This window comes from Falco biarmicus, chromosome 5 (genome assembly GCF_023638135.1).
Source record: "Falco biarmicus isolate bFalBia1 chromosome 5, bFalBia1.pri, whole genome shotgun sequence".
Lineage (NCBI taxonomy): Eukaryota > Metazoa > Chordata > Aves > Falconiformes > Falconidae > Falco > Falco biarmicus.
Window position 1 is genome coordinate 79,218,024 of NC_079292.1, and position 16,240 is coordinate 79,234,263.

The 16,240-nt window shown below is 37.2% G+C and overlaps 1 long non-coding RNA gene across 1 annotated transcript in view; it reads left to right on the plus strand.

The window, feature by feature from the left end:
• Positions 1–11,395: 11,395 nt before the first annotated feature.
• Positions 11,396–16,240, plus strand: part of LOC130150532 (uncharacterized) — a 116,456-nt gene continuing 111,611 nt past the window's right edge. The window contains exon 1 of the long non-coding RNA XR_008822247.1: positions 11,396–11,484. This is a non-coding gene — a long non-coding RNA (uncharacterized LOC130150532). The remainder of the gene's footprint in view (positions 11,485–16,240) is intronic.

Consider the following 16,240-nt stretch of genomic DNA (forward strand, 5'->3'; position numbering starts at 1 on the left):
CCGTCTTCCCCCATCCCCCAATATGTTGTTTTATTGATGTTGAAAATCGGTGCTTTTAAAATGCATGTATTTAAATGATATGGGATGTCGTAGACTGATGGAAGCAGAGTCAGTTGGTCATTTAATATTACTCTGAAATAAAAAATTCAGGTGAGAATTGTCTCAGTTCTCCTAGAACTGTCTCTAAATCTTGCATGAGGCAATAAGCAGCATCAAGGTGTATACGTCATCTCAAATCAAAATCTGGCATAGGACCTTTGTTTGCCTGATGTAATATTCGGAATACCTTTCCTGTATTTTCTGCAGTATGAAGAGCAGAGAAGGGTTCTGTGTTTGTGCTTGATGTCATCCCAACTCGGGGCCTTCTGTAATGAGACTCCTGTGTAGCCTGCAGATGAACTTTTAAATTGTACATCCAAGTCACTGAAGCTGTAGGAACCACAAAGTGTCTCTTAGTTGCACTAGGTGGGGTGAGTGTCTGAGCTCTGGGGAGCTGGAACTGTCAGTTACTTTGACCCCGGGGGGCCCCCTTGAGCACGAGTTAAATGATGATACCGAATTCTTCCTGTTGTAGCTGTGTGTATGGAAGGCATGCGTTGTTATACCTATTGAATGTAACAGTACTGCAGTTCATTTTGTTAGATGGTTGTGAGCTTGGTGTCCTCTATCAGTTAACTCACAATCTCTGAGCGAGGCCTGGGGGAACCATGTCTAAGTGTTTGCAGCAAGCAGATTTTACCTTTACGCAACTGGATTAAAACAAAGTAATGATACAGGGGAGTTCAATATTCCAGGTTTTGTCACAGGTTTGAGGTTAAACCATGATCAAGTAATTTTACTGTGTTGAACCTTTCAATTTTCCATGGCTAAAAATGAAGTCAAAGATGTACTGGATGTTGAGGATTTACATGCATGTGTGTGGACTATGTAAGGTGTATTTATTTTTTAATGATTTTTAAGCCTCAATTAAAAAACATCGCAAATATGAGGCTTACTTAGTATTTGGAGAATAGTAATTCCTGTTTTGATTTAAATAGATTCACTATTTTTAAGAAAGGTATTTTCGAAGAGCTTATTTATTCTCTTATAGTTTGTTGTTTATTGTTTTAGGTCAAATTCAGGTCTAAAGTGGGCAGCTGCAGCACCACTGAATTGGTGTCTATACATGGTCTCCCTCCTTTGAATAGCTGTCACACTTTCATTTTGGAATGGAGTTACTATTTTCCCTCTTTATGTGTATGGAAGAATGGCAATGAAACAGGACTTAATGAGTCATATTATGTAAATAGTAGTTGAAAAGCATATTGATGATGTATTTTACTACTGCATAGGAAAGCCAGGAATATTATTTGATCCCAAAGTGATTACATGTCCAAACATGCTGCAGGGAGTTAACAATTCTTCCTAAACACACATAGACCATACATAGTAAAAGAGATTCTTGATAGCTATGTGGAGGTTAGCAGAACTGCTTTCTACCTTGGTATTTCTCTGTTTTGCTGCCATTGACTTTCCTGCTTAATGTGAATGGCAAGATTTGCTGTTCTCTTTTGTTTCTTCTCCAAGGTTATTGCTCTCTGCTTGGTGATTATGTTCTGGCTGTGTTTGTCTGGCCTTTTCCAGTGTGATCCTTCCATTGTGTCTGTAAAGAGTTCCCCTGCCAAAGAGGGCTAGCAAAACAGGTGTACTTGTGTTGCTGGTGTTTTCTGATACAAGAGTGAAGATCTGTGTGAATTGTCATGAGAAATTGGTGCTGTAATTAATTTTGTAATTTCGGTTTGTTTACACGATCCATTTACACCTGGGTGGGTATTTCTTAGTGGTCTTTACAACTCATAAAAAATGTTGAATGAAAAGTCAAGGGGACAAGCAAATGCTGGTGTCTGATTCTTTGCCTTTGCAGTTAATATAAACTGAAAGCAAATGTATGGGACAAGTTACTGTTTTATGGTGGAAGAAAGCTGTGGATTTTTTTTTTTTCCTGTAGACACTATGTTGATTAATGACATAATTCTGAATTTTTAGATTAAGATCACAGAAGTAAAGATTTGTCACAACATTTGAATATAGAGGATTACAGCAAAGAGCATTGAAGAAACTTAATTTCCTTAACTGCAGCATCATGATGATAGTGACACTTCTGGTTGGTAAACATCTTATAGCTACATGTGTAGTTCTGGATTAGTTGTTTAGTTGTGCTAGGCTGCCTGATGGACCCCTTTTCCCTCTCTGTTCTGCAGGTCTCTCTGTAGAAAGAATTGAGTTGATTGTTGGGGTCTGGGGGAGAAAGGTGAAGAGAGGGTTGGAACATCTTTAATAATTAAAAAAAAAAAAGGAAAGAAAATTCACCTGTTAGTTCTCTGCATATTGAGAAACAATCCCATTTCATGTGCTGATTTTTGTAAAGCTTATTTTCTTGTCACTTCCATAATAGGCCTGTTACATTTTTGGGATCTCCTTTGCTTCAGTCTACAATAGCTCCTGGAATTGACTCTGTACTTCCAGGTGTTGCTGGGGAAAAGCTTTGCCTCCCATTGAGGTATTTGTTGGCTTGTTGTACCTGGGCAGTATATGGATTTATTTTTTGTTTGGTTGTGGGTTTTATTTAGGGGGGTGGAGTGGGGAAGGGGGCATGGGTTCTTTTTTTTTTTTTTTTTTTTCTTTCCCCTCTTCATATTTTTGTGCAGTTTTACGGCATGTCTGGCACCCAGATTTTGGAGCCATACTTTCTTTTGTCTTCAACAGACAATATTTTTCCATGTGTGAAAGAACACTTCTGGTACTTACAATGCATGTATGTAATTCAGCCTTCTTGCATATGCAACAGAGATTCTTGATTTCAAAGTTTGTCCTTAATCAAAGTCTGGCACAGCAGAGCTTCTTGTCTCTCAATGGTTATTAGAGGCACTGACAGAGTCTTACCTGGCAGTATCCCTGGAAGCATTTTCCAAGCTTCCACTACAAATTAGCTTAGTAACCACAGAATCTGGAAATGCATATGTCTGTATATCATGTTTATACTTCCTGTTACTGTTACATTAAATGATGTTTACCAGATGGCACTGTGAGAAGCACTGATTTCCACTATTGATAGAATCTCAGTCCTTCACTCTGGTGCTGTGTATGGTTCCCATCCACTGAAATTTACTAATGTATTTAATTCGTTTTCTGTCCTCTGTGTGAATAGCAAAAGTTGCCACCTGCAATCTTAAACCCAGGCATGGTGAGTTGACCTTGGCTTGACACCAGGTGCCCACCAAGGTGCTCTGTTGCTCCCCTCCTCAACAGAACAGGGCGGGGAGAAAATAAGAGGAAAAAAACACTTGAGGGTCAAGTCAAAGGCAGTGTAATGAAGCAATAGCAAATGTTGCACACATGGAAGTGAAGGAAAACAAAAGATGTATTCTCTACTTCCCATCAGCAGGCGATGTTTGGCCACTTCCTGGGAAACAGGGCTTGAGTACACGTAGCAATTGCACCTGAAGACAAATTTTGTAAATGACAAATACCCCCCAGCTTCTTCCCCCTTTCTCTTAACTTTTATATCTGAGCAGATGTTATAAGGAATGGAATATCCCACTGGTCACTTTGGGTCAGCTCTCCTGGCAGTGTCCCCTCCCAAGATCTTGCCCACATTCAGCCTACTGGTGGTGGGGGGTGGCTGTAGCAGTAGCAGGCAAGGTTAGAGAGACAGCCTTGCTGCTGTGTGAGCACTGCTCAGCAGTATTCAAACCCCTGGTGTGTTATCACCCCCTTTCTAGCTACCAATACAAGCACAGCACTCTGAGGGCTGCTGCGGGGCTCAGCCAGACCTAATGCACCAGGTCATCTATCATGTAGTTCTGCAGTCACGTGGTTGAGAAATGTACATCCGTTTCACAGCTCCTTTTGCAGCAACTTTATCAATGAAATGTAATGCAACTTCAGCAGATTTGAAGGGGAGGACAGCCCAAAAAGAAATCAATGTAAAGGTTTGACTTACTATTATGTTTACATTAGTGAACTTGATTGAACTGGATTGACCTTAAGGACACAGATTTTACTGTACCAATTTGACAAAGTGCTTTTTCTGGTGAGCTGCATGCGAGGCTCTACCACAGTGGTATTTTTTGATATGTTTCTGGTTTTAGTCTTTAAATTACTCTGAATCTGTGGGGTTCATTCTACATTAGGAAAGAACCCTATGCAATAGTCAAAAAAACTCTCATGTGCAAGGGTAGTATTTCTTTTCATCACTGTTAAAAGCAACTGGTATTAGCTACTGTAAGGCTCACCTAAATATCAATATAAGTTTTCCTATAGCCTGACATTTCTCTGCCTGAGGTGACACTTCGAGTCCACTCCTCCGTTACTGAGTTTTGGGATATATGTCTATTGGATGTATGCCCCATTGTCTGAGAGCTCATTGGAGTTATTTTTCATTGTCGTCTTAGAATGACATTCACTTGACCAAACACAGAGACCTACAATGTGTTTTTTAAGCTGGAATTGTTTTAGTTTTGTCTTTTTATTTTTGAATAGTTTAGTCAATGGAATTGCTTTTCTGTAAATGTTCCTTTTGATTTCAGAGGTATTTCTTTACTATACATCATCATATTGTCATGAACTGCACTAGCAGTACCTAACTTAAAATAACTACATGTAGAGTAGTACTGGAAGAAAATACTACTATTCTTGCACAGTCTTTTCTGGGGGAAAGTTGGGAATAGTATTTAATCTAGAAATGTTTTGATTTTGGTCAATGTTTTAAGATATCCCTTAATATAGAGAAAAGTTTTCAGGAATCCCAGGTCCCTGAGACCCAAGGAAAAGAAGGAAGCAACAAAGACTCACTGTTGGTGGAGGAGGATCAGGTTAGGGAACACTTGAACAAACTGCACATCTGTAAGTTCACAGGGCCTAGTGGATTACACCCATGAGTGCTGTGGGATCTGACTGATGTCATTGCAAGGCGACTCTTGATTATCTTTGAAAGGTTGTGGTAATCAGAGTAGGTTTCTGATGACTATAATAAAGCACATGTAACCCCTGTCTTCAAGAAGTGGAACTACAGGCTGCTCAACCTCACTTCAGGTGAAGGTTTTGGAACAACTAATTCTGGAAATGATTTCCAGAAATGTGAAGGACAAGGTGATTGAAAGTATTTGTCATGGTTTTATGAAGGGGAAACCATGCTTAACCAACCTGATAGCCTTCTATAACGAGACGACCAGTTTGATGGATGAGAGGAGAGCAATGCATGCTGTTTACTTTGAGTTCAGTAAGGCTTTAGATGCTATTGCTCATAATATCCTAATAAACAAGCAGAGAAAGTATGGTATGGATTAGATAAGTGGACAGCGAGGTAGACTGAGAATTGGCTGAATGACAGGGCCCAGAGAGTTGTGATGAGTGGTCTGAAGTCCAGCTGGAGGCAAGTCACTAGTGGTGTACCTCAGGGATCAATACTAGGCCCAGTACCATTGAACATTTTCATGAATGACCTAGATGATGGGACAGAGTGCACCCTTGTCAAGTTTGCAGATGATATAAAACTGTGAGGAGTGACTGATGTGCCAGATGGTTGTGCCACCAGTCAGAGAGACTTGGACATGCTGGAGAAATGGACAAAGAGGAACCTCAAGACTTTCAGTAAGGGGAAATAAAAAAATCCTGTACTTGGGGAGGAGTGATCCCATGCACCAGTATGTGCTGGGGACTGACCAGTTGGAAAGCAGCCCTTCAGGGAAGGGTCCTGGTGGACACCAAACTGACCATGAGCCAGGAACACCCTCACAATAAAGAAGGCCAAGAGTAACTTGGGCTGCATTAGGAAGAATGTGGCCAGCAGGTTGAGGGAGGGATCTTTCCCCTCTACTTAGTCCTGGTGAGACCACATTTAGAATGCTGGGTCCCATCCTGGGCTCCCAAGTACAAGAGAGACTTGGACGTACTGGCATGAGTCCAGCGAGGGGCCATGAAGATGACTAAGGTACTAGAGTATCTTTCCTGTGAAAAGAGTTCAGAGCTGGGACTGTTCAGCCTGGAGAAGGTTCAAGGGTGGGGGGACTCTGATCTTGTCAAAGGGTATAAATAGCTAGCAGGAGGGGATGAAGGTGAGGGAGCCGTACTCTTCTTGGTAGTAGTGTCCAGTGACAATATAGCTGTCAATGAGCACAAAATAAAGTGCATGAAATTCCACATATTCACACACACAGAAAAAGATTTGTTCTTGTGAGGGTGGTCAAACACCAGAACACATTGTCCAGAGAGGTTGTGGAGGGAGTAAAAACCTGACTTAACATGGTCCTGGGTAGCCTGCTGTAGGTGACCCTGCTTGGGTGGGGTGGGATGGACTAGGTGATCTCAAGAGGTCCCTTCCAACTCAAAGATTCTGTGATATGCCTTAACAAGAAAAGTTACTCTGGAATTGGCCCTTGTTTTGGACTTCCCTTACAGCACGTGGAGTTACACAGTATGACATGACATCTTCTTAATAGTATTGTGTAGCAGTTTAGATTGTCTTTACCTTCTTTTACCACATCTGTTAGCAGTGCAGCAGTTTTGGTCAATTTTTTTATATCAGATTCTAATGCCCCTTGGTAACTGCATTGCTTGTCCAACTGTTCCTAACCATGGTACTGACCAATTCCAAATTGTGAGTTTAGGAATTACAAAAAAGCAGTATACAGTGTGATCTTACCATAGCCATAATCTTGTGTTATTTTGGGGATTTAGGAGTAAATCTTGTTTCTACTAGGTAGCCAAGTACATGAGTTAAAAGCGAGATATTTCTTTGGGAGCTTGACAAGGTGTCTTTTTCCAAGGAAGATAGTGTTATCTATGATGTGCAGAGAATATGTATGCTTTCCTATGGCAAACTAAATATCCTTAGAATACTGAGATTATTTGTTTTCCTAGGTCAAAGCTGTAAAAGGGCATATTCAGTAACTTCCTCTTTGTTTTCCTGCATTTATGATAAGCTTAGCGTAGTCCCAAAGTTGTGTATTTTCTTAACTATAGATGTGAAGGAAGAGAAAGAAAGAAGATGAATTTTGTCATCTTGCATTTCCTTTTTTTAATATCATAAAGAATAGCGTGTTTTGATTTGGTTAATGGACTGTGCATCAGTTTTGATCTGTTAGCATCCCAGGTCACTTTCATCTTAAAACCAGGTGGGTTTATGGAGGTGTTAAACAGGAGTGGTAAATAAAGCCTACATTTTGGTCAGAATTAATCATTGCAGATATCTATCGTTTCACTACCAATGCAACCTTGTTACTGGAATCCATTGGGAGCATGTTCCCATCTAACAAAAACAAATCTGCATTCTCTTAGCAGCATTTTGTTAACAGATGTAGCCCAGACACTGAATTTTGCAGATTGTATATTGGAATTGAGATGTTTCAGCAAAATTCAGTAAATGTTAACAACAGTTAAGTAATTGCAAAAAAAATATATGCCCAAATTGTGATGAAATAAAGTTACTATTTGTGGTTCAGCTTTTTTGTCTTTTTCAACCTGGAGCATCTTGGGGTTGTTGGTATTTCAAAGGGAAAGTGATGTCATTTGACTTTTAATTTTAGTTATTCAAATCCACAGTTCTTTTAAATCTTGCTATAGATGGTTGCAAAAAAGGCAGTGCATGTATTTGAAAGCAGAAAATGTTGCCAAATAGACTCATATCATAAATTTCTCAAAATTACTTTATTTTTTTCAAAACTGTAGGTTTTGAGTAAAGAAACAGGTTGAAAATTCATGTTAAAATTGCTCCAGACTGATGTAAATTATATGTCCAGCACTTAAGCACTTACCCTGTTTCTCATTGACCTTGACAGCAATTACAGAGGTCATATTTCTTTTTAGGGAACTGGAGTCTGAACAATTTATTCACTATACAAGAAGCAAAGAGACTTGTACACACACACAACTAAAACTCTTCCTTTTAAAGTAAAACCTTCTGTGACCATTGCAAGTAAACCCAGTTTTCATTTGTATTGATTTCTTTCAAGTCTTGTGAAAGACAGTGCCTAAGCTGGGATTTGATATCTTGGTTTTTTTTCTGTTAACTCCCTGAACATGAGTTTTGCTGAACACTGCCAGTTTTACTCTGGTAGAATTACTGAGAGTTTTGTTGGTTTTTTTTTTTTTTGTTTTGTTTGTTTGTTTTTTTTTTAGTTAACGTGTCACAAGAGAAGTATTCCGTTGGTGTTGTGCACTGCTCTTCAGAATGCTGAGGAAAGGTGGAACAGCTACATGGGTAACTAGTCCCACTGGAGAATGTTCTAGGAATCCTCTCTGCCCAATAGCAATGCTGAGTATTTAATGGCTGCTTTTAGGCAAGTATGGTTGTAGTTCAGGAAGTGTTTCTTTAATATGGGATTATTAATGGTTAGATATGGTAAAGCAAATATAGGACCAACCAGGATTTATGTTTTTGTATTTTAACTACATATGCAATCTGGATATAAAACTGCATGTTCAACAACACCGATTGATTTAAAATAAACTGTTACCAATGCCTCAAACTCAGTAATTAAACAGGCTGTGTAAATTGCCTTCTATTAAGCGTAGGCATTATCTTTCAGTGCTGTTTTTTATAATACTGATTCACTTTTTCTCTATTGGTCTTCCACTTTTCACTATTTCACTTTTTAATGGAAGTAATTTACTTTATTCTGCCCTTTTTACACTGAAACTATAATGTGAAGAAATGGTGTCATGTTTTATAGAGGCCTCTTCCAGCTTGTTTTTGTGGAAGTATAGCAATGGATTGTTATGAGTGACGAAGTAAGAATTTTCATTAGATCAGGTGAAAACAGACAGAATTTAACTTTTCCTTCATCTGTTGTAGTCGGAGCATCTCCATTGCCAAAGGGGAGTAGCTACTCTGTACAGTTTCCATAGCAGCAAGTTGAACCTGTAATGATTAGTGTGTCTAATTGTAGAAGGCAAAAATCAAAATGCATGAAGAGAACTTCCTTCCCTTTCTATAGGGCCCTTTATATAGCTGCTTCTTCGAGAAACGTCCAGACTTTCATCTCCAAATGGGTTGAAAGCTGTAGGCGCTTCTCTCTCTGACTATCAGGACATTTTTTGAATATTGTATCAAAAAGTTCTTAGCTAGTATTGAATATCTTTCAGCAGTCTTCTGCACGGAACAGGATTTCTCCTAGAGAATATACTTTTTTTTCCCAATAATTTCTTTGCACTTCGTTTTTTAATAAAATCATGAATAAGAGAAATGAGAATATTGTCTTTGAGAGAATAAGTCTCTGTGTCACTTGCAGTTCAAGACAAAGAAGAACCTAATGCATTGAGAAAATATTTATTATTATTGGTACTTTAAATTTTCCTTCTTCAAGATAGTAACATGTAGGAAATACAGGACATCAGCAGTTAATTCCCACACACAGGTAGTTCAGATCCTCTTTCTTTCCTGAGATTCTTCATGAACGTGCCAGTTGGGGTGATTAGAGTTTCAGCGAGGTATCTGATAACAGCAAGGATTCAGCTACCAACTCCATTAAAGTTTTTCATTCAAATTTATACAGTTCGTGTAGCACTAGCAACTTGGAATGGATTTTTGCAGATACCCTGGAGACATGCAGATCCTAGTTCCATTAGCATTTCCATGGTTTATTCATGATATATAGATGTCTTAGTTTATCAAGGAGTATCAAATGTATATCTGAAGGGTTTTTTTTAGCCATTACAAAGTAATTTTGGTTGGCAGGTTACACTATAATAGCTAATAACTTTAGAATTTTAATTTCTTTTATGTTGACCTGCCTAGGAAATAACATTTATTTTCTTTAATTAAAAAGAATCGAAATGTAAGTTAGCACTTGTAATTAACTTTGTGCTGGAGAATTACTGCAAATGACAATGAGAGATTCTTAGAGATTTTTAGGATGGTGAAAACGTATTCCACAACTCAGTTCAGTATGGTATAGCATCCAAAAGAGGTCAAGTAAAGTCTGCTGCATTTTAGTGTTTATACTGAAAAGAACTCATTATCCTGTAAATATTTCAGTAGTTTTAGAAAGTTAATATAGGGCATGTATTTTTTATGACTTAGAATAGTATAAATGTTTACAGAGGTTTTCATTCAGATGTAGTATCATTTTAGTATAAACTGTTAAGCTGTTATTATATAAGATCAATATTTAAGAATTGGATTTAGATATTTAATTTTACAAGATACATAGCTTTACCAAATATAAAAATATTCGTTTGGTGTATATTTTTCACCTCTAAATTGAGTACAAGTTCATTGTCTCTTGGAAGAAAAAGTAACATCTTTATTTGGGCTCACAGTACTTTTCATAGGTTACAACTAAATGCTTTTTGGCAACTCAAGCATGTCTTCTGTAACCAAAACATTCTGGTTTAGAGCTTGAATTCAGTAAAATACCAAAACTTCGAGTGAATGTAGACATCTTATGTGTTCATCCTATAAAGCTAATTGGAGTAGTCTTCCATTATTTTGAAATATTGGTGGAGTATTGTTTACATTTCCAGAAGCATGAGGTCCAAGTTAAAAATAAACAGTTGCCATACATTCAGTAGTAGAGGAAGGAAGCTGTCTGTAGCAGTTTGGTTCTGTCCCTGTCATGAGCAGATTGCCCACTCCCTAAATGTTGTCTTTTGTTCTACTCCATTGACTGTGAACTGCTCTAACTCTGGTTCTGAAGATTTATTACCACAGATAAATTTTTTGGCAATAGCCTTTTGATCTCCTAGATCAAGATTGAATTGAAGTGTGTGCCACACTGTTCTTTTTGAGTTTTCAGCTTTAGAGTTGTTTTTAGTTTTAAATAACTACTTTCAACATACTTTTATTTTAAAATACCTTAAACTTTGTATAATTTGCTGTAGTCTTCAAGTAAACTTAAGATACAATTTTGTACAACTAGCTGCTCATTAAATATTTACTCTTAATTGATAATGCATAACAAGAGGTTATTTTTAGGGTAGACCTTCATAAAACTTCAAATGTTGATAGTTATAGAAACCCAAATTTATTATAGATTTGCAAGCATATTTTCCTTGTTTTATTTGTATGGGATTATTTTCACTTACATAACAGATGGGTGTATTGGCTAGAAATTCTTCATCAAGTAGTATACAAAAGTATGTGGCAATGTACAGTGCCAGGATGATAGTGGCTGGCAAAATGCTTACAACAGTATGTTTCAATTGTAGCCAGACTAATTCTTCTCTTCAGATCTCACTGTTGAACTGGGTAAGCCTAAACGAGGTACACATGGCTTTTGCCCTTTCTGTCATGGAACAAACTGAATGACAACACACAAGAGCAAGGTGATGGATAGCATGACGTGGAAGGCACCTTTGTTTGCAGACGTTGCAAATGTGGATGCTGATGGAATTTTTTGTTTTGCTTCTATTTCTTAGGCCTTGTGTTAAGACTGGTGAAGTGCCTGACATAGATTGCCATCCAGAACACAAGCAAGCTGTGCCCAGATTTCACCATGATGGCAGGTATGTGACATGTCCTACATGCCTATGAGAAAGCCTCTTTAGTGCTCTGTGGGTTTTTTAGAGTAGATGCAGCACGCTTTACAGAGTTTATTGCTGAAGTTGGGTGGAATGGCCTTTCCTGTGGTTGCTGGGTTTATCTAGTTATAGTCAGAACTTTTCTTGCTAAAACATCATAATTTGTCTTCAAAAAGATGTTATTTAATTACTTAGAAAACTAGAAGAGAATCTAGATTTTTTTAAAAAAGTAATCTCTTACAATTTAATTCAACTGATACAGGAAATAAAAAGTGCCTCAAACACTTGTTTTATTTGTACAGATAAAGGAGCCGGCACAAACTTGAGTAAATACAAATTTGAGCTAGCTGTAGCAACAGTTTTAACATTCTTGCACATGTTTACTAATTTTTTTTTATTGCATTATTTTCTACTTTTGCCTTTATTTTGAAATTCATGTCGTCTTATGCCTTTTCTCCTTATTATACATCAGGTTTTGATGGAATGGCAGTGAAGTGTGAGGAGGATCTCCTTTTTTTTTTTAATGCCTCATTTAACAGAAATATTTCTCATGCAGCTTTATTTAAAATTTAATGTAATATAAAAATTCTGTCTTTGTGGTTCAGTTCATTTGTCTTGTAAAGAAGACATAAACAATCTTTTTCACAAACTACATTTTTCTCACTTTTTTAGTCACGTTCTTCCCCCCGTTGATTTTTTCCATGAATATCCCTTTCTAAAGTTATGTGACTGAACAAGCCAAACAACTTTGATTATCATCCTAGATTTTGTGCAAAGTTGTTTTTTAGATCTTCATGTACCTTTTTGTTCTTTATTTTTATACTAGATGAAAAAGATAAAATAACATTAAGCCAGGATAAAGCATACATAAATCAATTAATTAAACGTTACTCATCTTTTATTACAAAAAGTGGTCAGTGTTTCATACTCGTAGAGCTCTGCAAAGAACAATATTAATAAAAATATTTTCCCTTTTTTTTTTTTTTTTTCAGTTCCAGATTTTTCAAGTAAGGCTAGGTTTGGTGTTCAAAAAGTCATATTTCAGAATCCAGCTGCCTCAGATACCTCTGATTTGATGTAGCTTTTTACTGTCTTTGCAGTTCTAGGGAAATTAGGGCAGTGATAAGCTGTTACAGTAATGGAAAACCTCAGATGTCTGTTGTGTGGTTTTAGCCATCTGAAAATTTGGTTGATAGTTATATAGACTTACTTCCTTCTGAAGTCAAGGGGAAATGGTGACCCATGCCATCCTAAAGTAGGTGCCCTCCATAGGCAGAATGAGTTTGCCTTTGGAATGGCTGACTACAGAAAGAGGGGGAATGATTGGCTTGGAATAGATGCCTAACTACAAAGGAGACTGTATATGGCTAACTTTTTGAGTGATCTGGGTAATAAGGTGAACTCTGCTTTAATTATTTTTAGGCTCGCAGTTATGCTTTTACTTTATTGTTTTAGTAAGATGTTAGTCTCAGTGAAATTTTTTGTACATCATATAATCTGAAAGCAATAGTCTTTCCTACTTTTTCCTCTTTATTCTTATGTTTTTCCTGGTTTATACTTACTCATTTTCCCCAGCTGAAAGGATAGCAACAATACAAAATGCAGATTTACTTGAAATCTACATACGTATGCTTATAAGATAAAGTAAATGTTTGGACATGTTTCACACATCAAGAGTACATAGTTTCCTTGGTGATGTAATTCATATTAGTTGTATATTCAGCTTAGTGGTATGTATTCAGCCTTGATGTATAGACATCTCTGTTGTATTCAAAACTATATTGCAAGCCCTAACTGATTTTAAAGTTATGTTCATACTCCGGTGTTATATTTATATTGTCAATTGCTGACTATTATAAATGGTTTCTTGAAATAGTTAGATGATCATAGACTGATTCTATTGTCAAGAGAAGACAAAAAAGCCTGCTTACAAAAGTAGGATGAGTGCCATCTTGATGCATAAGTAGTATAATGGATAATAAAGCTGATAGTATGGGTTCGTATTATTTAACTGAGTAAATCAAGGAGCATTGTGGCCCCCTGAGTTCATGTTTTTTATACTGTTTGGGATTCTAGCTCAGTAAGCAGAATTTTGACAAGGGTTTAAAAGGCACCACGCATCCGTTTGCAGTCGCCTCATGTATTTCCTGAAGAGGTCCAGTAATATAAAGAATTGTGAGAGGATTAAAAGATTGTTGAAATTTCCAGCTAGCCTTCTCTTACTGTGTTTTCATTTGGATTCATGCAATCACTTGCATTAAGGTCAGCTTTTTTAAAGTACTTCCAGGAACAGATTTTTTTGAGTTACAAGAGTCTTTTGTGATGACTCTAAATGTCAATAACTCACTTTTTTAGCAATAAATAATCAACATATACAAAGATTCCCAGGCTAGCTAACTAGCTAGAACACAGAAATAGGTTAGCTTTTGTAACAACACACAAATTAATTACACATTTCAGCACTATAAACTTGAAGAGATGTAGCTAATAAATTGCAGGACTGCTTGTTGAGTCAATGAACATACCAGGAATGTTGACACCTAGGGACCAGTGAACTGATAAATGGAAGATCATCTGCTTTTTCCTCAATCTCTGGTCATTTACTCAGCATCCCACACATTACTGGTCTGCTGCTGCTTTTACTGGATTCTGCCTTTTTAGGGCAAGTGGGGTTTTTTGGTTTTTGAGGGGTTTTTTGTTTTGTTTTTTGTTTTGTTTTGCTTTACCAGATAGGAGAGCAACTGGGAAGTGCTTCTGATAGCCTTCTTCCAGGCTGTTGATGAAATCTGATTGTAAGTTACTAGGATAGCAGCTATGATGTCAATCAAGTTGCTTGTTGAGGGATTCTATCTCCTATCCACTGTAAATATCATACTGGCAGGCTCAAAGAACTTCTTTTACAGCCAGTGAGAAAATACTAAAAAATTAATAGTAGAGGGAATAAAACATTCAATTAAGTAGGAAAGCTGTATGTTTACACTAATACTCCTTCACTGTGCTTATTCAGATATCTTTTCTGTGTTTTTCTATCATCGTGTTCCCTTGCTTCCTCCCCCTCCCCCTGTCCTCCCTCTTGTATAACCTTCCCCTTCCTGAGGAGCTTTGTATTTTCTTTTTCAGCACATCCGTAATCATTCCTTGTCTCATTCCTGTCTCCTTGCTTACATTCTTTCCCTGCTCCCGAGACCTTTAAACTCATTCTCTTATCAAAATTAGCTCCCTATTTTTTCCCCCCGTTTCAGATGAACTCCAAGCTATTTGTTCTGTCTGTCAGCCTGAAATCCACAGGCTTCTGCTCACTGATGGTCTGTGGTGGTAAGAGTTTGGGACCATGGAGAAGAGTCAGGTTCTTGGGCTAGTCAAGGGAATTAGCAAAGTTCAAAAGCTGCAGCTTCTTTGTTGGAGGAGAATAAATATGAGAGGCCTCCTTACCGTTCTTTGTTTACTCAGGCAGTATGGACTTCATATTCTGACATGTTTCTGTCTCTCCTGTGAAAAAGGAATCATGGGCTGTATTCTTGAGGGGCTAGGTAAGCACATATAAAAGAATTGAGCAATTAACAAAACCACTGTATCCTGTATTGAGATATAAGTGAATACAATAAAAGAGTATTCCTAGTTAAATGACAGAGATCTGTGACTGTTCTCTCAAAACATGTGTTGTATAAACTCCTAGAGACACTTAACCGGTAAAAAAGAACAACATGTATGGTAAAATCTTTCCAGTTGTGGGTGCTGCGAAGTATATCACGAAGTGAGCCTTGTACCAGACTAACTCCTGGGAAACAAGGAATTGATTTTAAGCTAAAAATCTAAGGGACTGTTTTGTGTAATGGCAGAAGAGCCATTAAAATCTGCTGTAGCATAAATTTATTATATTAAATTTATTTAATTTATAATTAAATTATATATAATATATAAAATACAAATAAAATTAAATTTATAAATTTAATATGAATGAAATGGTAGACTCAGATTAAAGTAATGTATAATATGATGCATATTCTTGTCACAAAAAATGTAGCTGCATTAAAATAATTGATGGCAAAAACAAAGGTTGTCTTCATGATTCCAGCAAGTGAATTACCTAATCTTCTCTTATAATTGTTAAAACTTCCTGAAGGCCCTGCTGAAACTTAAGCATAAATGAGGTACTGACATCTTTCTCAAAGAACACTAGGAACACCAGAGTCAGTTCCTTTACCCTTTAGTACAGTCTTTTGGATGACCAGAATTTTTAACCAAGGATTTTTATTTTGGGGTGTGAGAGTATGACATCATACATGCTATTCTGAAAACCTTGTCCCTGGTGCTTAGGAAGTTCCAGATAATTTTATTTTTTGCCACCTGTATTTGGCTTTAAACTTTGATGAAATACTGTGTGTGGTTGCCACCAGACAGGGTACACCTTTCTAAAGACTCTTCCTGTCACTGTAAAGATAATGTCTTATTGTAGCCTGTTAGTGATATTTTATGTCCAGTTTTATCTGCTCTTTAAGGTCATTCTGCATTAACCAAATGAATTCCGTTAGCATCTTTGAGAATTTGGTTAAGGGCTTTTTTTCTAGTGTGATCCATTCAGTATATATTGTAACCCTCAATTACATGTTTGGAGGAAGGAAATTGCTTTTCTGGGGCTTTAGAAAGGAGGCTTCCAAGAGCTGCATTTTGATCAACCTAGGGAAGTAAGGAGAAGAAAACATTACAGGTTCATGAGGACTGAGGAGAAACGTCTGATTAC